We start from the raw sequence: 22918 nt of genomic DNA on the forward strand, positions 1-22918 counted from the left end.
GGTCTGTGTCCATGGGCTTCAGGGTAATGGAGCTCGGTGCTTCCCATTCTGGTTCCATCCATGTTCCAGCTGATGTTTTGGGGAGGAAAGGTTGATTGCAATGACTGCATTTCCTCGGAGAGCAAATTCCCGTCTATGGGAGCCCTAAATCAGTGAGGCCAGGTCCCTGGGCTCGCATGGGGTCTGTGAGGCTGAGGAAAGTGTCGGCACTCCTTACCTGGGACGGCGTTGAGCGGTAGCACCTAACAGCTGCAGGCAGCGTACCTGCTGTGATATTCACTGCAGTTTCTTCCCCTCCAGCTCTGGTAGGATGGCAACCTTCTTCAGCCTGCTTTTGCAGTAGTGCGCAGGGCAGGGTGCTTTGCTGGCCCCGAACGTTGAGGCCATCCGGCTGTAGGATGCTGAATTGCCTCGCGCTGTCCCGGCTTCCAGCACAGCGAGGTATCCCTGCCCCTTCTCCGGGGCTGGGGAGAGTTCGGAGGTGGAGGGTTCTGCGGGGAAGGCAGGGACAGGACTTGGAAGTGCCTTTGGGCGTCAGCACCTGTGTCTTCGTGGTGCTGAGAGGTGGGGCAGGCTCTCCAAAGGGTGTCTCTGAAGCTTTGAAATTCCGTTTGGGGCAGGAAGGAAACGCTTCTAGCCCAGGGGGAGGCACTGGAAGTGACACTTCAAAGCTGGGGTGATGTAGGGGGGTCCTTGTGTGACTTTTCAGACTTGGACGGCTGTAGGTGTATAGGAGTTAGTCTGAACCCAGAGCTGATCAGGAAACTGCCTTCAACTGGAGCACTTTTTAAGGGCTTCTGAGCAAATAAAGTTCAATGTAATTAGGTCAGAAAAGCCTTGAAGGCCAAAACTAGTTTTCCAGTGTTCTCTGTTTTTAATTACACAGTGTGTGACTTTGGTGCAAGCGCAGTGTGCTAAAGGAAAAAATCTCATGACCTTCTCTTGGTACTTCCCTGCACCATTCTTTTCGCATCTCTCCCCAGCTGCCCGTCACAGATGGGACCCTGAGCGATCCTCTCTCCCCTCAGAAGCGACCAGCTTTCGCCACAGTTACCGTGTTTCCCCAATTTTTTTGCAGTGACGCTTGATCTCGTGCCAGCCTGTGTTCTTTACTGTGACCAGGGCGCTTTGTTCTTCCTTACTTGCAGTCTTAGGGGTGGTCATGGCTCCGAGGCCACTGTGCTGCTGTCGGAGCAGCTTTTGAGATCTTTTGAGAGCAGAGAGGACTTTGACAATGGGAGGAGGCAGTGCAGCAGCCTGTGCTTGGCTGTCACCCAGAAAGACCTGGCTCTCACAAGGTCTACCCAGGGGTTTGCTCTGTCTCCCTCCTGCAGGACTTTCTGGGATGTAGCGGTGGGATTCTTGTCCGTTGCTGAAGGCTGAGTTGAGGGTTGCTCATGTCGGTGGCTGGAAGCCCTCCTCATGCACAGCGCTGTAGGTCAGCCATGGAGAAACATTTCCCACGACACTCCACTGGGAGCGAGCCAAAGAAAGTATTTTTGGCACCGGTGACAGCATCTGCCCGAGGCTCTGTCTATGTGCCGCTAGGAACGTCCGTGACTGTGTTTGCTTGCTGATTGTATTGGAATTCAGCTGGGTGGTGACTGCTGTCCTGTTTATAGCGTGTTGCCTCGATTTTCTGTGTACGGAGCCTTCCCCTCATCCTCCTCGAGTAGTCACCTGCTGGTTCTTGGTGGCCGGGGGACTGGAGCGTGAAGGGGGCACAGCAACGTGCCAGCTGGGAAGCAAGTGCTCTGCAGCAGTGCTCCCTTCTCACCTCTCGGTTGTGAGCTTTCAATGCTGCAATGATCGCTGCTACAACTACCAAGTAAGGGAGAGGTGACCTGTGTCAAAGCTCTGTGGAGAAGGCCCAAAAGAGGAAAAAGGTGAAGTGGTTCAAGGCTGGATGTAAGGGTTTGGATTCAGAGGTGCTGGTGCTGACTTCTTTATTGGCTAATGCTGATGCCAAAACGGCACAGAGTAACAGCTCAGAGACTAATTTTGTCTTTAAGCAGCAAAGGTATTTATTTCGTGCAACACTGGGGAGCTACCGATTTGCACCGGACAAACTAGCTCTGAAGTTTTCGGTGAAAAGTCGGGTAATTTATACAGTTTTTGTGAGAGGTTACAACATCTTTACATACATATTCATTTGATTTTGACATCTAATCATTCTATTCATAATAGGTGGGATCTAGGTGGAGTAAACCTTTCAACTTTCTTTGTTCAATGATCTTCTGACTCATGGTTTTCCTTTAACATCCTCAGTGGAACCTTTCCTAATTATTCAGAGTACACGCCTTTACCTTTTCTAATCATTCAGAGCACATTCCTCTACTTTAACGTGGTCAGTGGGAGGGAATAGGCCCTGCCATCTCTCTCTTACCTCAACACAAAGAGAGCATCACCCAGAGCACAGTACCAAACACATCCTGACTAATCTTTTTAAGACCTTGCTCTGTTTCAATGCCAGGCAAAGCTCTCAGGGCCTCTGTCTTCATGCACCTAAACCCATTAATTTCACTGAAGTGATGCGATGCCCGAATGCATTAGCTTGCTTTGCAAGTGCTCTGGGATCCTCTGCTGGATGGCAGTGTAGGCAACGGAGCAGCCAGTTTGCTTATCCCTGCCGGTGCAAAGGGGAAGATAAACAAGTGATGCTGGTAACCTGCAGCTGAAGCCCGGCTGCTTCTCCGCTTCCCAGCGAAGCACTGCAGTGGGTGCTCCTTCATCTCCATCCGTCTCCCCCGAGCACCTCTACGGGCAACAAAGCCATCTGAGGGTGTTGGTGGGGTTGTCCATTAGTTGTGGCTGTAGCCTTGAGCCAGGAGGCTCCCCTGAGGGCTGCTAGCTTTCAAACCCCTCTTCTTAGCTTGTGAGTGTGGCGTAAAAGTACCTGCCGTGCCAGTGCAGGAGTGATAACCTGATCTGCTTGGGACCCCGTGGCTTGGGGTCAGCCCCTTGCTGAGCTGCTGCTGCTCTTCCTCCCCCAGTGCATTGCTGCTCCTGCACTTACATGACAGTCTCTGCAAATATGTTGTTTGTTAAATGATCTGCTTGGTTTGTGTCTCCCCATGGCTGCAGGCGCTGTCGCAAGCTGCAGAAGCAGGAGGAGAATGAGAGGAATTCTTTTCTCAAGCAGCGCGCGGTGGACCCCACGCTCCAAGAACGCCTTGCCCTTCTCTCCCGTGCCTTCCAGAACCAGAGGGCAAAGGTGCAGGAAGACTCTATGCTTTTCTCTGATGATATTTTTGCCATTGAGCCAGTGGTAAGTGATAGCTGGGAACCTCCCTTCCTCCTCCTCCTCCTCCTCTTCCTCCTCCCTGAATGAGGTTGCTTGGCAGATCCCCACATCAGTGTCTTGATGTGCCGAGAGGGAAGACATGAGGTTTGTAGTGAGGCTGGGAGAGACTGTTGCAAAAAGCATTTCTAAACTGCGAGCTCCGGGCAGGCGCTGAGAGCCTGCCTAAAGCTGAGCTCTGCTGCAAGGGCTGTAAATTAAGGGCACTTCCTAAGTGTCCTGACAGTGTTCCGAGGTATCGATGATTATATATAAGGGCACTCCTTACACGTAGCGTATGGGGATTAACCATGAGTATTAGTTCACATACTGAAGAATGAAAAGGTCCTCTATGGAAAGGAGGGCAAGTTCAGCCCAAGTTTAATTGCGGCAAGACCAATCCCTTCATATAATCTGGACTTAGACCGTGCCTGAATCTCTCTCCCAGCATCGTCTGTGACCTGCACGCAAGGCTGGCGGGTTTAAACAGACTTTTTTGAGTTCTATTGCACGCTTAGAGAAAACTTTTTGCTTTTGTATTTATGCAAACAAAACCTCATGTCCTTCAATTAACTAGAGCCCTGATTCTGAGTATTTGTGTGGTCTGAGATGACGAGTGCCTGCTGTCTGAGCAGTGTAAAATCCCTTCTCATCTTGGAGCAAACCCTAGAACAATCTTAGCCTCTTCTTTCTTGTAAAATAGGTGAAACTATTGTTTTATTATTTATTTTTAAGGAAGGGGATCGTGTTCTCTTCTTGGTTGCTCCTATAGCCCGTACAAGGCTGAGAGCCCCCCATGTCAGCACAGCTGCAGTTTCACACCGCCGCAGCTGAGAGCAGCGTGATGTGACCAAGAGCCTGTGTCGGAGCAGCAGGGCTGTAGCAGGGAGTGGGAGCTGATCAGCTGAACATGAAGAGCATCCTGCAGTGTGTCAGCTGGTTTTGGAGCGTGTCCCAGGGCTCCTGCTGCGGTACAGCCGACTATACCTCCATAACGAGCTTAACCTGCTCTTGGGCTCCTGAAGTGCATTAGGGTGAGGTCCAGCAGCCTGGCTGCCCACTGAGTCCTGGTGCTCCCTGTAGCGCTGTACGGACCCAGAGTGTAGCCTGGCCTCACGCCTTGAGTGGAAACCTTTCCTAAATGGCTGTGTTGATGTTATAGTTTGCTCTAGGACTGAGCGTAAGTGGGCTGCTGCAGGAGCCTCTCCCCTTCTGTCCTGTCCAGCATTATCAATCTTGTGATTCCCATTAATTCCATGATCTATGGAACAATGAGTTTCACATTCAGAGTTTTGCTCGTGTCTGTCTTCCCCCCCGGCATATCGGTGTCTTCACATCAAATGTTAGTATTTTTTCCTCTTTATCAAGTGTAAAATCTAAGAATGCACTGCCGCCGACTTCCACAACCTTCTCCCCGGTGACAGCCCCGTAACTTTTAGCTTGGGCAGGCCCCTTCTGGCAGCGCCGTGTAAATCTGCTGGAGGGGCCCCGCCAGAGCCTGGACCTTGCTGCCTCGGACCTTCTGGCCAAAAGCGGCTGCTGCTCTTCCCACCTATCACCCTGGGAGCACCCTATAGAAAGAATCAAACCCTTGGAAGAAGCGGCTGGAGGTTCCCAGAGGTTAGGAGGCCGCTGGAGGGACGATAGCCTTGGAAAGGCTCTCTGGGCAGGGTGGCTTTGCAGGGTTTGTGCAGCAGCTTTGCTGTGTAAGCGGGCCGGTAGCTGCCAGGTGTTGCTCTCTGTGGAAGCTGCAGCGGGTTATTTCAGCCTGTATGGGGTTAACTTGTGGATGAAAATAATAACAAAAAAGGAGGCAGTGATTTTGGAATTAGCATGTGACCATGAACATTCCGAGCAGCCATCCAAGCCTGTGGGAGACAAGCTGTTGTGTAAGTCTGGCTTTCTGAGCGTGTCTCCGATTTGATTTATCGGAGATGTCGGCTGTATTTCTGTCACAGATGTGCTGGCCTTGGAGTTCATCGAATCCCAAAGTCAGCTAAACTCACTCAGCTGGAAAAGCGCGCTGTTGTTAGCAGATACATATTCACCAGGCCAACGGTTCTTTTTAATTTTCTTCCTTTCCCGCTTAGCTTCGTTTTTGCTTATGAATTGTGTTACACTTGCTTCCATTAACGGGAGATGTATTGCCTCTGTCAGCCTCTGAGTAATAACCAAACTGCCCCGAAGCGTCCACAGGGCCAATATATCTGATGGCGGCACATAAAATAGACCAGTGAGTACCACTGGCTTGTGATCCAGCAGAGACGAGCAGCAAAAGAGTACTTTGTTAGATAGTTGACCTGAAAGACTGATACTGCTGCCTTAGGCTGCCAGAAGCTTGTTTTCTGGCCTCAGTGGAAGGAGAGATTTGGTTTGAAGGCTCAGGATGCGCTCTCCTTCCCCGCTTGGTGCCCCTCTAAGATGAAGACCTCAAGCATCGTCACTACTCTCAGCATTTCATTAACGTCCTTCCTCAGCACAGCAGCAGCGATGGTTTGTGTGGCGGGTGGTGCTGGTAAGCCTGGCAAGGCACAGTTTTTCGCGCAGGAGCCGAGCGAGGGCTGTCAGCAGCTCTCTGGGCAGAGGGCCCCAGCAGCTGGAGGATCTAAGGGCACCACTGGGCAGCTCAGCCCACGCAGCGCCCTTTAAGGAGGAGCGCAGAACGCCGGTGAGCCGGGGTGTGTGTTCAGCCGCAGCTGTCAGGCTGGAAGCAAATGCAAGCAGCTGCCTAATGCACGCCCCCCCCCCCCCCACCCCCCCAGGGACTGCCTGCCCAGGGTGAGACCACTGAATTCAGTCTGTTAAACATACAGCGAGCAGCTGGGTGAGGAGCGCTGGTGAGTTATTAGACTCTAATTAGCCAAGCCAGGGAAATCCGTCATCTGAGTGTTTCTTCTCAGTGGCTCGGCTTAGGCAAGCTCCAGGTGTCGTAGCAGGGCTTATGTTGTTCGGAGCAGCACCCCAAAGGCTTTTATTCCTGTAAATTCAAGATTACTCTCTGGACGCTTTTGAGTCTGTGCAGCATCCCAGCAGGACCCGAGGGATCTGCTATCTCGTACGCTGACTGTGGGTTGCAGGCTGGTGTCCCCAGTTTGCTTCCTCAAGCGAGTGTGTTATCATCTAGTAATGCTTCATCTTCCTCCAGTTGCTTGCTGGGTAGAAACACAAAGTCCGTTTGATCTGGCAAAGTGTTTTCTCTAGGTTTTGAGAAAAATCCAGGTGACTTTATTGTTTCTTCTGTGTTCTTACGCTTGGTTTGTTGGAGTTGGAAACGGTTCTCTCTACCTGTTCTTCCCTCTGAGCAGGCTGTGCATTAGGGAATCATTGTAGCTGCAGCCCAGTAACTCAGCATGTCATAGCTCTTTAATTTTTGTGGGGGCTGGCCTCTGAGCTCTATGTGCTAAGTTGATGGGAAGTATTATAGTTGTTTAATATTTATGCTGTGGCAGTGCTGGAGGCTCCACTCAGTTCAAGATTCCCCTGGACAAAGCACGGAGAATACCCAGCAGCAAGCAGAATCAAGCTTTGTGCATAGAAAAATAACTGTTCTTTTTGTGGTCTTCCCAATTTTTTTCATTGCTTTAAAATATTATTACGGTTGTCAGAGATGCATATATTTATGCCAACAAATGGATGAAGAAGCATTTGTAGTGCTGGGGACTGAGGGGAATATCAGTGGTGCCTTTGTTGAAACCGGTCGCAAGAAGCAAGAGCCTTTAGAAGCCAGGGATGTCTCTGAAAACACATGACGAGGCTCCCTGGGACTGAGCACCAGTGCCAGGACTCTGAGAGAGGGGGAGAGAATGAAGACCCTGAGGAAGCAGCGGTTGCGCACACACTGGTACCATGGGCCGGAGTTAAATCCCGGAGCAAGAGCCTGGCAAGGAAAAGAGCTTGCTGGTTGCAGTAGGTGTGGAGCTGTAAGCAAATGCCATCTCTTCTTGTTTGAGCCTGTGTTCAGGGAAACAGGGATGTACGCACCTTGCAGAGAGAACCGGGCTGCATGTGACTCTCAGCTCCCTTCTCGGGTCATCCATCAGCTGGAAGAGCCTGCGAGCTGGCTCAGTGCTGGCGGCACAGGGCAGGAGGAGCCTGGTCTTCACTGCTCCCCAGGAGGGCTTGTTCTGCTTGGTGCCGAGTGCCCTGACTCACCAGAATCCATTAAAGAGTTACATGCACGTACAGGTTGAGGGTATAAGAGGCAGCACGTTTGTAACGAAGAGTGGAAAAATCCCTTTGACTTGCTGACTCTCTTCTGATCTGGGTAAAACATTCCCATGGCCATAGGGAGACAGGGATGCAAGGGAAGGGTTGGAGGAAAAGGTGCCTTGTGCTTAGATCAGCTGGTACTTCTGAAGAAATGCTTGATTTGCTGAAGCCAGCCAGTTGGGTTCCTTTATTAGAACCCTAATTAAGAAAAAAAAAAAAAGCCTTTACCAGGTGCTAGTAAAGGTAAGGGACTGACATTTTTTGCAGCTGCTTCCAAAGTCTTACAAACCTGGATAAGTGCTGTTTGCTTCTTGCTCTTCATTGGTGCTCTAAATAAAGGCTTACAGGGCTGTGGTTGAAAACAAGAAATGTAGTGTTTGAGGATAAATGGTTTGTTGTCTGCTTCTGTTTTAGGAGGGAGATGTCTGGCCAAATTCTTCAATTGAAATTAAGGTGATCTTCAAACCCCGAGAAGCCCGAGTCTATCAACAAACAGCCTACTGCGACATCTCAGGTACGGCTCCTTTCTCCTCCTCCTGCCACCCACCGCAAAGGCAGGGCACAAATACTCTTCCAGCCCCCTTGGTCCCCGTGGACTTGCTAGGAAGGGCCGGTGGTCAGCAGGGCAGCGCCGGCACCTTCCTGCTGTCCCTGTGGCTTCCAGCTGGTCTGTGCAGAGCCAGGGCTTAGGATGCCTGGCTCTGACCACTGATGGCTCTAGAGCAGCCAAAGCAGCGAGGGGATAAGCCTTCCTACCAGGCATTTGCTCTGCTGCAAGGTGTTTGTAAAGGCCAGAGAGCTACACCGCAGAAGAGCTTTGGTGGACGAGCACTGAGCCCCTGTAGACCTGCAAGATGAGCCTTGGATCCATGGATGCACTGTCAGGCTCCTGAGGCGGTAGGAGCTGAGTGAAACGTGCCCCCTGCCCCTGGGTCACCTCCCGCTCTCCAGGCGCTGCCAGACCGTAGGTGGCTGAGCCCCGCTGAGCGCAGGGTGTCTGTGAAAGTACCAGGCGTGTGCCGCTCTCCCTGCGTGGGACCAGTCACCTCGTGGCTCGAAGTCCGTGCTGCATCTGCGTAGTGTTGTACAGGGCTCGCTGCCCTCAGCAGGGTGAGCTCCCTGCCCAGGAAGCACAGTGCGAGCAGTCTGCTAGACAAGCTTTATGCTCCTCCTGGCTGACAGAAGTGCTGTCACGGCTTTTGCTGGGAGCGGTTATCACTGACCCACCGCGTTACGCTGCCTTTGCCCTTACAGAGGTGTGACGGCTTTGCTGTGCTGGCACGGGGCAGGGAATGCTTGCAGCAAGCTCCGTGGTTCAGGTTACCTTGTCCTTCCTCTCCGTCTGTGTGGTGCTGCTTGAGGTGGTTTTCAAGAGCGGGAGGTCCCTGTCAGATTTCCATCCAGGGAAATGATTTTCCCCATCTAAGAGGAAGGAGGTGCGAGGCCAGTGGTCCCCAGCAGCCAGGCTCCCGTTCTGGAGGGTGCTGAGATCACTAACCCAGCTGCTTTGATCCCGTCCTTACTGCTCCAAGCTGACGGATGCAAAGGCCATGAAACAGCTTTTTATTGATACGGTAACTGCGCAGGGTTCAGCAGGCTGCTGGGGTGCGGCTGTCAGCCGGCTGCTGGGCCTTGCTTGGGCTCTTCCTTCTCAGCTCCTGTGCGGTCATCTCTGATGGCAGCGATACAGACAGCAGGTTTTTATCTTTGGTTCTGTTTTGTGAGCTTTGTGCCTTCACTGAACGGATTTCAAAGCTTGTCTAAGTGCATGGGAAGGAATTCCGAAATCGTCTTTTATGCGCAGCATATCTTCTTCAGGGTGCAAAGTGATTGCTAAGTTATAAAGCAGCCCGAGGGCTCAGTTAGAAATGAGAAGCCAGCCCCGAAGTATATCTCCTGAGGGAAGAGAGGGGTCCTGTATCTTCTCGCGGAGCACCTAGTGCTGGTGCCACCCAGCCCGGAGTCAGGGACTGGCTCCGAGGCTGCCTGGAAAATCCAGGCGAACCGAAGGAATTCTGTACTGACATGGCAATCTCTCCCCAGGCCGTGAGACCAGGCTGCCCCTGCGCATCAAAGGGAGCGGCATAGGGCCCCAGCTGCGCTTCAGCTTTGACCAGCTGGACATCGGGAAGGTTTTTGTTGGATCAGCCCAGAGCTATGAGGTGAGCAGTGGGGTTTTCTGGGGTTGGGGTGGATCCTGATGGCTCCTGGGGCAGCGGTGAGCTTTGTGGGCCTGCGGGATTTCTGGCAACGCTGGCAGTTGTGAGCACGGAATATTTGACGTGAGTGAAATGTGGGAGTTTTTGCAGAATCTGGATAGTTTTGATGGGGTCTGAAGGGTGTGTCTGTTGTTCCCAAAGCCCCGATCCCTGCTTTTTGGCAACCTCCCTTTGAGACCAGCTGGGAGGCTTCATGCAGAAAAACCAGCCCTTGACACATGAAAGCAACACCGGGTCAAAAAGGTCAGGATCCAGAGGCTTTTGTTTCAGCCCTAGAATCACTGCACCCTGGTACCCTGGCGGTTAAAAAGCAGCTGGAACAAACGTGTTGTGTTCCAACTCGAGTCCGTTGCAAACACCTTTCAGTGAAGCGCATCCTCCTGGCTCCTGGCGCCGGAGGGAAGCCGGCCAGCCTCCCCGCACAGAGCTGCCCGCGCAGGCACCGGGAGCGCTTTCCCTGCTGACCAGCCTCCTGCCACCCTTCAGACCTGGTGCACCTCTGGCTCTGTGAACAGAGCAGAGCAGTTCTGGAAATGAAGCAGAGGAGCTTTCTACATGTTTCCCTCCCCCCACCCATGATGGCAAGTTTTCTGTCAAAAAAAACAAACCACCAAAACCCACACAAAGAAAAAAAACAACCCAAAAAACCCAAAAACCCCCCAAAAAACAAACCCCCAAAACCCCAAAAATCTAACCCCCCCAAAAAAATACAGCAACTGAAAGAGGTAGAAAATGAGGCAATACGTCGTGCCAGACGCTTTCAAAAGCTTGACTGTGGCAGGGAAGGACATGTTAAGGGGTTTTCTTACCAAAATCTTGTGCGCTCTATGCATTTTTAATGCTGATACTTTATGGAGTCTATTTATATAAATTATTTTTTTTCATTACTTGAGAAAATGTGAATAAGTAGATGATACTGTAGGTGCTGTATTGAGCAGCCAGACTGGAGGTGAACCTCAGCGCAGGATCCCTAAGTGCAATTTGTAACTAAGGTGTAAAACACATGAGTAGTTTTCCAGTTACCAGTGCAGAGTTGGAATAGGTGAATGTTTTCAACAGCAGCTGCAAAACTGGAAAATAAGGGCTGTATGTCTGCTTCTGTCTCAGTTTTTCTGACAGGTTTTGCGGGGACAGAAATTAGGGAAAAAACCTCCAGAGCCGGTAGTTGGGAGCGCAGAAATGGCAGGATGTCACCTGCAGCCATCGGAAACTGTAGGGCTTTGCTTTTGGGTAGGTCTGGTGACCAACAGCGTGCTGGTACTCACAGGCAGGTGTGGGCGCTCCTTGCTGAACGTGAAGAGAGCTGAATCTCACCAAGCGCCGCAGGATTGCGTCGCTTGTTGGAACAGTAAATAATGGTAAATTGGCAGATGATGGCTGTGAATATTTGTGAAAGAGAAATTCTTTAGACTAGGAGGAGCTGCTATGCACCTCACTCTCGCCCTTTCTTGACGTGTCTGGTTGAGCAAAGACAGAGAGACTCTCGGATGAAAGAAAAGAATAAAATGAGCCTCACTGACGTACCCTAGCAGAGTCGGGGAGTGCTGCTGAAGCTGGTTATAGGGCTGTCCCGAGGTATTTTCCACATCAGATGAGCTTGTTGGCGGCAATGGGAGCTGAATGTGTTTGCCCTTGGCGGGACTGGGCTCGTCTGGAGCAGAAGCAGTTAGGTGGCGATGCGCTAGTAATGCTGTGACCGCCCTTTGCTGCTCTTTGGGGCAGGTCTGCATCGCCTTGGTGATGCAAGTCCAAGCGGACTGCTCTGTGTCAGTGGAATAAGCCCAGGGTGACTCAGTTTCTGTGAAGTTATCGCTGTTCTGCATGCAAAAGCCCAAAGGCAGAACCTGTCCCGTTGTGTGTTCTTTAGCTTCAGCCAAGCAGCAACACGTGGCATCTTCTGCCTTTTATAGATGTCTAATTAGAGAAGAAATCAGCCTTCTGTAAGGAAGGAAGATTCCTCATGTATTTCCATTTTGATTTCTTGCTGCTGCAGGCGATCCTGTTTAACAAAGGAGTCATCGATGCCCCCTTCAGCTTGGTCCCTCCAGGGACGGCTCTGGGCTCCTGCTTCTCCTTCCACCCCCAGGAGGGCATCATTTCACCAGATGGCCTCCAAGTCCTCCGGATCTCCTTCAGTTCCACCATCCTGGGGCCATTCACAGAAGAATTCCGGTTCAGTGTGGGTGGGTCCCCTGAGCCTGTGACCTTGACTGTCAGGTGAGGAGGGTTCTAGGAGCCTGGTGGGCACATCTGTAGCCATCTCTGGGTAATCATCTCCCACCTACCTCATTTGGTGATGGAGCAGAGAAAAAAGGGTGTCGTCTAATGTCTTAGTCGAGCACGAGGGTGACGGGTTGGTTTGAAACCCACTGTGGTGCTGAGACCAGCTTTTCCCTGTACCGGTGGTAACAAAAGCTGAATGCTTTGCAGTTCTTTTTAACCAAGCCAGTTCCTCCTCTGCCTTTGTCCTTACAGGGGCTGTGTCATTGGACCAACTCTCCATTTCAATGTACCTTCCCTCCACTTCGGTGATGTCTCCTTTGGTGAGTGTGCCCTGGGCTTGGACCGCAGGTCGGGAGGTCTGTGCCTTACTGAAATGAAGCACTTGAAGAACATCTGTCGCTTGTGTTCCTCCACAGCAGCCTTCAGGGTGTTAAAAGCAGGGCTGCCGCTTGCTCAGGTGGTGTTTTACTGTCGTGAGAGCAAATAGGGCCAAAGGAATAGCAAGCCAGTATTTTTCTGGTGCCCTCAGAGCCTGCTCAGCCCCAGCCTCCCATACCTTGGCGACAGAATGATGGTGAAAGCCTTTGTCCCAGAAGGGCCCAGGGGTTGGGGCTGCAGGAGAAGGGCGTTGGAGCCACACGCTAGCCTGTGGCTGCTCAGGGCGAACGCTCCTGCTGCAAGGCGAGGACACCACTTACCCACTTGACCTTTAGTGTGAGATGTTGATTTGTGCCGTGAGGGCTCCTGGTTATCTAAGCCCAGGCAGTAGCTCTGTGTTGGGCACTGATGTCCCCAGAGATGTGGGCTCCTTCTCCTTCCCCAGCTGAAGCGCTGACGGAGCGGGTGGCTGAGCCCCAGTGTCTCCATTGAAATGCAGATTCTGATTCTCCATCTCGAGTCTCACAAAAGGCTTTTTGCTGAGATGATCTAAAGTTTAAATGTGAAATCAATTGCGGATTGATTGAAGGGCCGTTACCATTCTGCACCCTGGATGCCTCTGTGTTTTCATGATGTTTGTGGGCTTTTTAAAGTAAACTCATTACCTTCCCCGAGCCGCTTCCCCCTCTCCCTGCATCACCGCTCTGCCACTGCTGTGTTTCCTTTTGAATAAATAAACCCACAAGAAACGCACCAGGCAGGAATACGGTTGTGTAATAGGAGATTCATCCTACTTAATCTGATTTCGTTAACAAGGCCTTTTCAGCTGAAGGCAGCTATTGTATTTTTGCTTCTTGTAACTGTGCTGCTGACTGTTGTCTGCCTCTGGCGACTTCGGTCCCATTTGGGGCTGTGCAGTCTGTGTGTGTCCTTTCTGTGCCCCCCCCACCCCCCGGCCGGAGTAATTGCTGGCGGTGGGCAATGCTCACTGCTGATGGGCACGGAGAAACATCTGCTGTGCCTGCAGGTGGTTTTCCTCCCTGTCTGTATGCAAATAGCGCTTGGTAAGCAGGGCATGGGAGGTGTCTCCTTCTGGCAGAGCTGGTGTCCGCTCCAGAGCAAGCTGCGGGCTGGTGTCCTGCCTCTGCAGCACATCCCCTGCCACCCAGTGTGGTTGTATCACTGGTTTTCCATTAGGGAAAGCAAGTGTCAGAGCTAAAGTGATGTCAGGTGTTGCGGGCAGTAATCAAAGGCAGCGAGGATGTGATGTCCCCATTTGTTAGGTAAGGCGAGACACGTTCCTGCTCGTTTCTAAGGAAGCGTCAGGTTTCCTGCAGTGGGGTGGGCTGAGTTGTCCTGTGCTCAGTCGTCCTGTGCTCAGTCTGGTTGCCCCGAAACAGGAGCTGCCTTAGGGATCCTGCCTAGGGAAGCTGCATCAGAGTGCTGTGCATCATGTTGTAGTGCCCAGTTTCGTCCTTCCTTGTTATTGAAGAGAAGCTACAGCAAGGAAAATCTGCTACTTTCATATATTGAAAACCAGGGGAATGTTCATGGAGTTAATGGGGAATTTTACAGGCTGAATTTTCAGGATAAATGGTCTGTCTGGATGCACGCTCGTCAGTGAGAAAGAGTTGGGGCTGGTTTGGGGGCAGGTGAGAGGGCTCCTCACAGTTAGAGGGAGACTTCTGCTCTTCAGCACCAACACCGCTGCCCATTGCCAAGGAAGCAAGCTCGGCCGTCGAGAGAAAAGGCAACTTCAGTCACAACTCGCTCCTCCCTGAGCTTCTCAGTTAACCTGCCGTGCGCATTGACAAGAGCTCAACTCCAAGCAGGGTTTTATCCTAACAGGAGAGTCGCAGCAGGAATCGCAGCGTAACTGGGGACTTAACTGGTATTTGTCTCACCTTTCCAGGCTTTCCTCACACCCTGTCGTGTCGCCTCACTAACACCTCCTTGGTGCCTGTGACTTTCAACCTTCGCATTCCTGGCGATGGCTCAGGACAGCGCAGCATCACCAGTTTTATTCAGATTTCAGACAACACTTGCCTGTCCTGGAGGAAGGGAGCCCAACATCACGTCGAGCCAATGGAATTTACCATAATGCCTTGCAAAGGCACCATCCGCTCCCAAGGAGCCCTGGATATCCAGGTATGGGATGAGCCCGGCCATACGTGCTTCAACAGGTGGAGCTGCCGCGCTGCTGGCTTTGGGCATAACCGAGTAAGAGATGGGCTTTTGTTAGCTGGGGGACTCTGGGATGGAGCAGCGTTTTGTTTCCAGAGTCGTAAGCCAAGGATCACGTATCGTGTGGTCAAGCACAGAAGCCGTGCATGTGTTTCTGAGCTGCTTAGAGCGATTTGTTTGATTTGAAGGGGGCCGAGGAAGGGTGAGGACGGAAGGTGGCTGTTGAAAAGAGAGATGCCATTGCCTAAAGCAGTTTGCTTTTCTTCCCGGTCTTATTTTTCCTCTCCTGTTGAGCAGGATGAGTTGCATTCACTGCAGCGGGGGCTGAGAAAGCTCCAGCAGCCATGAACAAACTGCACAGCTTTTGCTGGGCCACGTTTTGCCCTCAGCTTCCCAGTGTAAAGCTGAACTCGTTCTGGGAAAGTCAACAGATCTCCCCTGGGTTCCCGCTATTGTAGTTGAGATGAAAAATTGGTCCCTTAATACAGTGGTGAGTAGACCATGAGTTGTGCTTTGATTTAGCTTACACGTGCCCTGGTGTGCAAGGTGTATTTCACAGGTGGGGTTTGTCAGCAGAGTTTTGTTACTGGGAAAGGCAGTGGTCCACACGTGGAGCAGCAGCAGAAGCAAGGCAAAACGCTCCCTTTCCTTAGCGTGGAAGGAGAAGGGCAGGACACCACACGTGCGTGGCTGATGGCTTCTGGGAGTGCTGAAGTATTTGACGCCGCTCTTCTCCTCTACCAGGTCACCCTGTGTTCCAACACGGTGAGGCAATACGAGCTGGCGCTGGTGCTGGACGTGGATGGTGTTGGCCAGGAGGTGTTGGCGCTGCCTCTCACAGCCAGGTACCGGCGCTTTCCTTGCAGCTGGCCACCTTTCCCCGCGTAGCCAGGCCCAGCACGCTGCCTGGCGTGTGGTGTGCTGGCTGCCGCCCCAAAGGAGAAATGGTGCTTCATGAGCTGGTTCTGCCCAGCTCGCTGTGAGCACAGCCGTGCTTTGCCAGTGGCCCTGTTGAGAAGCACCTGTGCTCCGTGCTCAGGGCCATGCCTTTCTTGCTCTGTTTTGAAGGCAACAGTGCTTATATTCCTTGTTGGCCTGTCGTCTGGGACTTGAGGAGTAACGAATCTGCAAAGGGCTGCCCCTGCTTCTCCCTGCAAGCGGTGGGCTTGTGTTGGGTTGGCCCAAAATGCAGCATTTGTTTGGAAGGCGGCGAGCAGCCTGCTGAAAGCTGGGGTCTGGCTCAGTTAATGAAGGCGTGTGCAAATGGGAAAGGGGCTTACGGCAGGACTGGTGGGGGGAAACTAAAGGGGAAACTCGTCCTTGGTGTGGCAGGTGAGCTCAGCTCTCTCTGGTTCTCTTGAGCATGAACGTTCCCAGACTTAAGCCAAAAGCTGCTCTTGCTGCAGCCACGCTCAATGGCGTTGCGCCGCAGCGGGTGCCAGTTTAATGACGAGAGGGACGCAGTTCGCTGGTGCTGTTCCCTCTCCCAGGCAGTCAGCCAGGCGGTGCCTGGGCTGCAATTTTGTAAAACGAGTGGGAATGGGAAAAGTCAGTGTGTGGGCTGGTGTGTGGAGGACCCAGGCAGCTGCAGGAGCTGGGAGAGGCTGGTCACCCACTGCGAGAGGCAGGCGGTGCTGGTGCCCTCCATCGTGGGGGCAAGCGGCTGAGGTTTCAGGCAGGGCGAAAGCGGTACGGGAGAGGAGGGAGTTGCTTTTACTGAGATGCTGGAGTCTTGTTTTTCTTGAGCTTTGGGGAGCGCTGGTCCTCAGCGGGAAGGCTCCCGCAGAGCTCGTGCCTTGGTGGGACTGTGGGAGGGTCCTTGCCGGCCTCCTGGGGCAAAGGAGGGGCAAAGCTTGATGAGAGAGCACTGGGGCAGGGCACTGGGCAGCCTCTGCCACGGGAGTCTGGGGCTGCCCCTCCTTTACAAGAGTCTGTTGATAAAAAAGAAGTTAGAGGTGAGTGATTGCTGTAGAGGTAGGAAACGTCTATCTGGCAGAGACAAATGCCTTGTGTCTATTTCATGCTGTTTGGGGAGTGAACAACTTCTACATTCTCTGTGTCTCTAATTCCTTTTGGTCATCTCTTCACCCAGATGTGTGGTTCCTCCGCTGCACGTGCTCAGCCCTGTTCTGAGATTCGGACGGTGCTTTCTGAAATTCCCTTACGAGCGGACACTGACCCTTGTGAATGACAGTGATCTTCCAGGCTGCTATGGAGTCCTTCCTCAGGTTTGGCATTGCGTTCGCCTCCTGCCCTCCAACGTCGTTATCGAGGGGTTTATTAGGAAAAAAGGGGGTTTGGGGAAGACCTTGCTGTTTAGTGTTCAAACCTAAAGTTTTGCAGAGAACGGGAAGCTACCTGAATATGAACTTCAGGAGCGGTTTGAACTCTTTAGGAAGCAGTTTTGGTTCTAGTCTTTGGGGTGCTTTCATGCAGGAGAACTTTGAGGGTTGTGAAAAGCAGCTGCAAGGAGGCCGCCAGCACTGGAGTGGGTGTTTGTGGGTGCAGCAGCTTTTGGACCCTGTGAGGATGCTACTTAGCCCCATATAAATCTTGCACCTTGTGTTGCGCTTTTCTGCTTTCTCCTAGGGATTTTTAAAAATGCGGGTGAATTGCTGTTGTGGTAGATGTTAAGGAGCTTGAAGTTTCCTCAGACTCTGAGGTTCTGTCAAATTCTGACAATTGTTGTCTTTGATTCTGTCCCTTATAGGAGCACAAGGAGGATGCTGCTGTGTGGTACTCCAGCCCTGTGCCGTGTGGGATTATCCAGCCTCACAGCTCGGTGGAGATCCCGTTTACGCTGGAAGCCCAGGCGATGGGAAGGCAGGACACTATTGCTAGTGTCTCAGTGTTTGGGAATGAAAGATCCCCGCTGGTGAGTGCTAGGCGAGATGCGTGCCTTTGTGTGACTCATCTTGGTGGGGCATAAAGTGTACTGGGGTTCTGCCAGGGAAAAGGAGAAGGTCATAATATGTGGCTGGTGTGGACAAGGAAAGAAGGGATTCGTGGCATAAGTAACAGCTAATGCCTAGAGAAGGGTGGTGTCCTCGTAGGCGTCTGAGATGGTGTTTAATTATGGGCGTGTGAAGCGGGATAACAAGCCCAGCCTGAAACCCAGAACAATTCCTGGGTCTCTCGCTCTCCTGCATCATTAGATGAGCAGCAACTGCTGCTTCATTAGAACTTTTGTTCAGGAGCACACAGGGACATTGCTGCATGCCGCTAAAGCAAGGGCGGTGTAGGAGGCCGTGCTGAAATGATGATTTCTGTAAAGCTGGATTTAAGCTTTCGTGAAAGTCAGGTCCATCCCGCCTGAGAAATACCCATCATATCTCTTTGCCAAAAGCCCCATCCAAAGATGCATGAGACTCCACGCTGCTTGCATCTGGAGCACAGACTGTTGTGTGTTTGGTTTTTTTTTTCCCTACCAAGCTTGGAAAGGGGTGAGGCAAAGCATTCCTTGACTAAAGCCTCCTACAAGACATTGGCATTCAGGCATGTACAGCAGCAACAACAAAGTGTAGGCAAGAGAATGTTGTATGTGGTGTCCTGGCTTCCACTGGCTGAAACAGAGAACAAATTTAGTTAATAATTTAATTTTAGAACCTTTTTAATTTAAAAGGAGATTAACTTTTGAAGCAGCTGTTTTAAAATGTCTTGTCCTCTCTCTGAGCACGGAAGGGGATATCAGAGGATTCCTGAGAACCTGAAGCTTTCTGTAACGGAAAGGAAGGCTGGCATTTTGAAAGCAAATGCAGGGCTATAAACTTTTTATAAAATGAATTGAAACGATGATGCCAAATCCCCTGGATGCCACTGATCATCTCAACCCCGGCTGCTGGGGATGTGCATGTAAACCAGTCAACAGCAAGGCCAGGCAATGCAGGCTTTGCAGGGAAGTCTCACGTTTGACAAAACAGTTGCTTGCAAACAGAAGGCGTGCTTCCCTGGAAGAGGAGGGTTTCTCCCCACTGGAATAGCCAGTTGTTTAAATGTCACCTGGTTTTTGAGCTGCAGGTCCCTTGAAAAGCTTTTACCCTTGGGCTAACAATTTATAAATTGAAAGTTGACCTTACCTTAATCTTTTCTATTTGGCCGTGAACGTGTCGATGTTTTGCCCAAAGGGCGAGCATTTCAGCTGGAGAATCGTAGCTGTCCCTAAAGAAAGGACTAGATGCATTGCGTTTTCTATAGGTCTGTCTTCTGGTTGCAGTGCAGTTCCAGTAGTTCCCTGGTAGCTGACGCACCCAAAGCTTTCTGGGCTGGCAGAAGAGCTGGCTGTCTTGTTACATGTCCTGCGCTGGTGGCAGATCCTACCCGTACGGCTGCAAGTCTGACCTTGGGAATCGCTGCAGCGTGTTCCAATAGAACTTCAAAGCTCGTTCTTGCCTTCGGCTGGGGTGCCCAGTGTCGATGCCTGGTCTTTACCGCCATTTCAGGCGGAACGTGGTACAGATCTTTCATCCAGGTTGTGCAGAGTCCCTCCACAGCTCTGTTGTCGGGTATTTTGTTTGCAGGTGACCGCGTGCCAGCTTCAGTCTGGTGTGTGTCATCTGCATGAAGGAGCTGGTAAATCCCAGCCCTGGCGTTACTGGTGGCAAGGCAGCCTCGTGTGCCGCGGGCAGGGGGTTTGGCAGCTGACCGCTGTCAGAATAAGCGGGCACTCGAGCACAGCTGTCCGCCAGGGTCAGATGCTCTTCGTTCCTAAGTGATCAAATGTGACATGACCTACCTGTTGACAAAGCCAGAGGTGCTGGGGGGTGGGGTGGGGTGGGGCGGTGGCTGGTGGCTGTTTCTGTAGCTGTGGCAATATTGCTGATGGCAGAGCTGCCATCTCTTCTTGCTGCCTTTCCCTGTGCCATGTTGCCTGTAACGCTGTTGCATGGCATTTTTCTTGTCCCTTTTAAGAACCCTGTAGACGAAGGGGTTGGGGTTTTTGAAGCCCTCTCCTTGGTGGTGAGGATGCGTCGTGTTAGTACACAGGCTGACAGAAGCCAGCTTGCCTGGGCATCCTCCAGATGTTGTTCTGCTCATTCCCAAAGAGCTCTGCCCTGCCTTTGCTGCTGCTGTCCTGCTGTCACCAGGAAGCTGAGCTGGCTGGCGAGGCGCAGCTCTTCCCTGCAGCTCCTCCTTCCTGGGAGCTTTGGGCAGCATCACCCAGACATGCATCGTCGTGCGTGGCTTCAGTTCCTTATTTTTGAGGCCCCAGCCTTGGTAGGTGATTTTTTTTGGTGCTTAGTTGCATGCATCAGTGGCCTGTCAAGGGATGAGCATTTCTGGATGCTGCTGCTTCTGGCTGAGTTGGGCTGGTGATTCTGACAGCTGTCAATGCCACTTCCTTGAGCCAGACATCATTTAAGGTTGTACACGGTGGAGGCTGGTTTCTTTTTCGGTTAAATCGTACTCTGTGCCCTCCAGTGAATCATACAGCATCTGGTCAGCATTGGGAGTTTTATGCATTCAGATCCTGTTGAAGTGTTGAGGTGTTTGGAACCAGTAAAATCCACAGCAAGACTGGACAAATTCTCCTTGTTTTTAATGATGTGGGAAGGTGGTTTAGCAAAGGGATCCGTGTTCCTCCTCCAGTAGTCTGTGCCAGTTCTGCAAGGAGAAAGCTTTTTGGGTCTGACTGTCAAGAGGAAAAACACCGCTTGAACGATGTAATGAATAATTAATGCCTGTTATTCATGTCATACCGGCAATGCACCTAGGCACACATCAGAGGCAAGTAACTTGCACGATCTCTGCTCTGAAGAGCCTGCTTCGCTTCTGGCTTGTGCTGGTTTTCAGAGGTGCATTTTTGGGAATGTCAAAGAAGTAACCGTCCAAGTGTCACTGTGCAGCAGCAGTGGTCAGGGAGGTTTGGGGCTCGGCTGAGCAGCAGAAGGAGCGGGAGCAGGCACAAGGCAGAGAAAGGAGAGCTAACTGTGGAGGAGGTCTGGAAAGGAGAGCGTGGGACCCAGGGTTTCTCTGTCCCCTGAGAACGGGAGCTTGTGGCTTTCAGATGGGATCGCTCCCGAGCCTGCACTTGCCCCAGGCCTTCTGTTTCAGCCTTGCAACACTGAAAACTTCCAACAGCCGTACTTATCGCCCCGTCGAGGAGGAACCTTAGAGCTGTCTCATATTTTTTAACTTCCCCTGCTTTTCTTTTTTCTTTCCTACCTGCTTCCTGGAGCAGAATGTGTCTTTAGTGAGCGTTGGAGAAGGACCGGTTGTCTACGTGCATCCGAGGGAGATAAATTTCGGCAGTATTCAAGTTCTACAAGATGCGTCCAAAAGTCTCCACCTCTCCAATCAGGCTGTCATCCCTGCATCCTTCTGTGTAGAGATGGTAAGTATCTGTGGGGCTGTTTCCCAATGAAAATTGACTGGTCTGTAGCAGCCTGTGGCTTGATTTTTACATGCACCGTTTCCATATTGCTGTCTCGGAGAGAAAGCAAGGCATTCCGTCCCAACGCAGCGAGAGAAGCCTGGCTCTTGGGGGCAGTTTTAGCTGGGGCACCCCTCAGTAAAGTAGACAGCTTGCATAGACGCTTGTGCAGAAAGGAGTCTGGATCATCTTTACAAGTTTTCCCTTTGTTTTCTGGAGGGTATTTAACGGAGAGTCGTGTCTTTGGAACTCTGAGATCAAGAGGCCCCTGTGGCCCTTTGCTCCTGGAAGGGCATGGATTTCCCGACACTTTCCCCATTAGGTCTGCGTTTGCTTTGTGTCAGACTGCTGTTTGTGACAGAGTCTGGGGTGTGAAGTTTGTCCTCAGCCTGCTTGTGGTGAGGTGAGTTTCACACCTGCTGGGGGCCCAACCAGCTGTGGTGTTGCACAAACATGTAACGGTAAGGGTTGTGTAGCTACAGGGTCTGTGGGCTCCGTCGCGTTGCAGAGCATCTCCGGGGGCCAGCCGCAGGGAAAGGCCGTTGAACTGATGGAGGCCGCAGCTGACAAGCTGCGTGGCAGGTGGCAGGAGGCGGTTGGGTTGCTGCCCTGGCGGGGGGGGCAGGGCTGGTGCAGCCAGGGAGGGCTCTGTGCGGAGGCTGGGTGGGATGTGCCGCTCACTGGAGGTGGGATCTGTGAGGGGCTTAAAAACAGGGTTGGGGGGAGGTTTGTTCTGCTCCATGCTAGGTGGGCTGGATTTGTGGAGCTGGTTCACCCAGGCCTGGCTCTGTGGGCTTGGTTGGGTCTGCGGGTAAAGCATCAGGCAGCGTGCGAGAGGCCAGGCTCAGCCTCCTGGGCCAAGGAGGAGGGGGACGAATTTCCTCCTTGCTGCTTTTCCAGCTGTTTGGGGGACAAAGGTAACCTCCAAGTGGGGGAGGGATTCCCAGGGCAGCTTTCTCTGAATCCACCATGAAAACCCACTTTCCATCTGTGGCGAGAGCAAGCCACCAGGGATGGCTGGTACTGGTGTTGAAATGATGGGTTTGCATGCCTGTCGCAGGCAGTGACCCGCAGAGCTGTTCGGGTCCTGCTGCCCCGGTGCAATGCCTCCCTCCTCCCCGGGCAGCTCGCGGTGTAGCCGGGGGGCTTGCAGGGTACATCTGCCCCTCCGTTGCCTCAGGGCCCTAACCCATGGGACTGGGCAATAAAGCCTGTCGTGCTTCACCGCCATCTCTGCCAGTCCTGGGGCTGATCAGTCACTAGAGCAGTAACACGAGGCGGCTCAGGGACGGTTTCTTTGCCTGCAATAAAGACGGGCTCTGCTTGAGCAGTGGCTTGGACCAGATGATCTCCAGAGGTCTCGCCAGCCCCAGCCGCTCTGTGACTCTGTGTGTGTGATGATCCCCCCTGCTGACTCCACGGGGCCGAGTTCCCCCATGGTGAGCATCTCTGCTTTTCAGGGCAGCTGCTGCTCTCATGGAGACGTGCCAGGAGGCAGGTCCTGGGAACCTGCTCCATCAGCCGCTTCACCAAGGGCTCTTCAGACAGACTCCGGGCACGGTGCTGCTGAGGCTGCCTGATGGGAGCAGCGCGGGCGTGGGCGAGATGTGCCCGAGCTGCGCCCTGGCCCTCAGCAGCTGCCTGCTCTGCTGCTCTTTTGCTGCCCCAGTTGAAGTTTTGCCCTTGGCTGCCTTACGCTGCCTGGCAGCTCCTTGACGGGAAGCAGAGGGGACTGAATAATTGTGGAGATAAAGCCTGGGATGCAGTCGGGCGTCAGGGTGACGCGCACGTGTCCACCTGAGAGCGGAGCAGGCTGGGCTGTGCCTTAGCCCAGCTGATGGGTGACACGGGCATCCTTCATTCCCCCGTGTCCCTGAACCCAAGCCTTGTGTCCTCTAAAGCGCCAAAGCCACTGCTTTGATTCCTGCTTGGAGGTTGCTGCAGGGGGGTGAGCCGTGATTTCCCTGTCTCCCATTTGTTGGCCAATCTGCAAACGGTGGCTGTGAGGCTCAGAGATCATGGTCTCCACTTGAAAGAGCAAGTTATTGACTGAAA

The 22918-nt window shown here is 52.4% G+C and overlaps 1 pseudogene; it reads left to right on the forward strand.

The window, feature by feature from the left end:
* The window catches only part of LOC106630800 (hydrocephalus-inducing protein homolog), a 111610-nt pseudogene that overhangs the window by 34139 nt on the left and 54553 nt on the right, over positions 1–22918 (forward strand).

Source organism: Falco cherrug, unplaced genomic scaffold (genome assembly GCF_023634085.1).
Source record: "Falco cherrug isolate bFalChe1 unplaced genomic scaffold, bFalChe1.pri scaffold_41, whole genome shotgun sequence".
Taxonomy (NCBI): Eukaryota; Metazoa; Chordata; class Aves; order Falconiformes; family Falconidae; genus Falco; species Falco cherrug.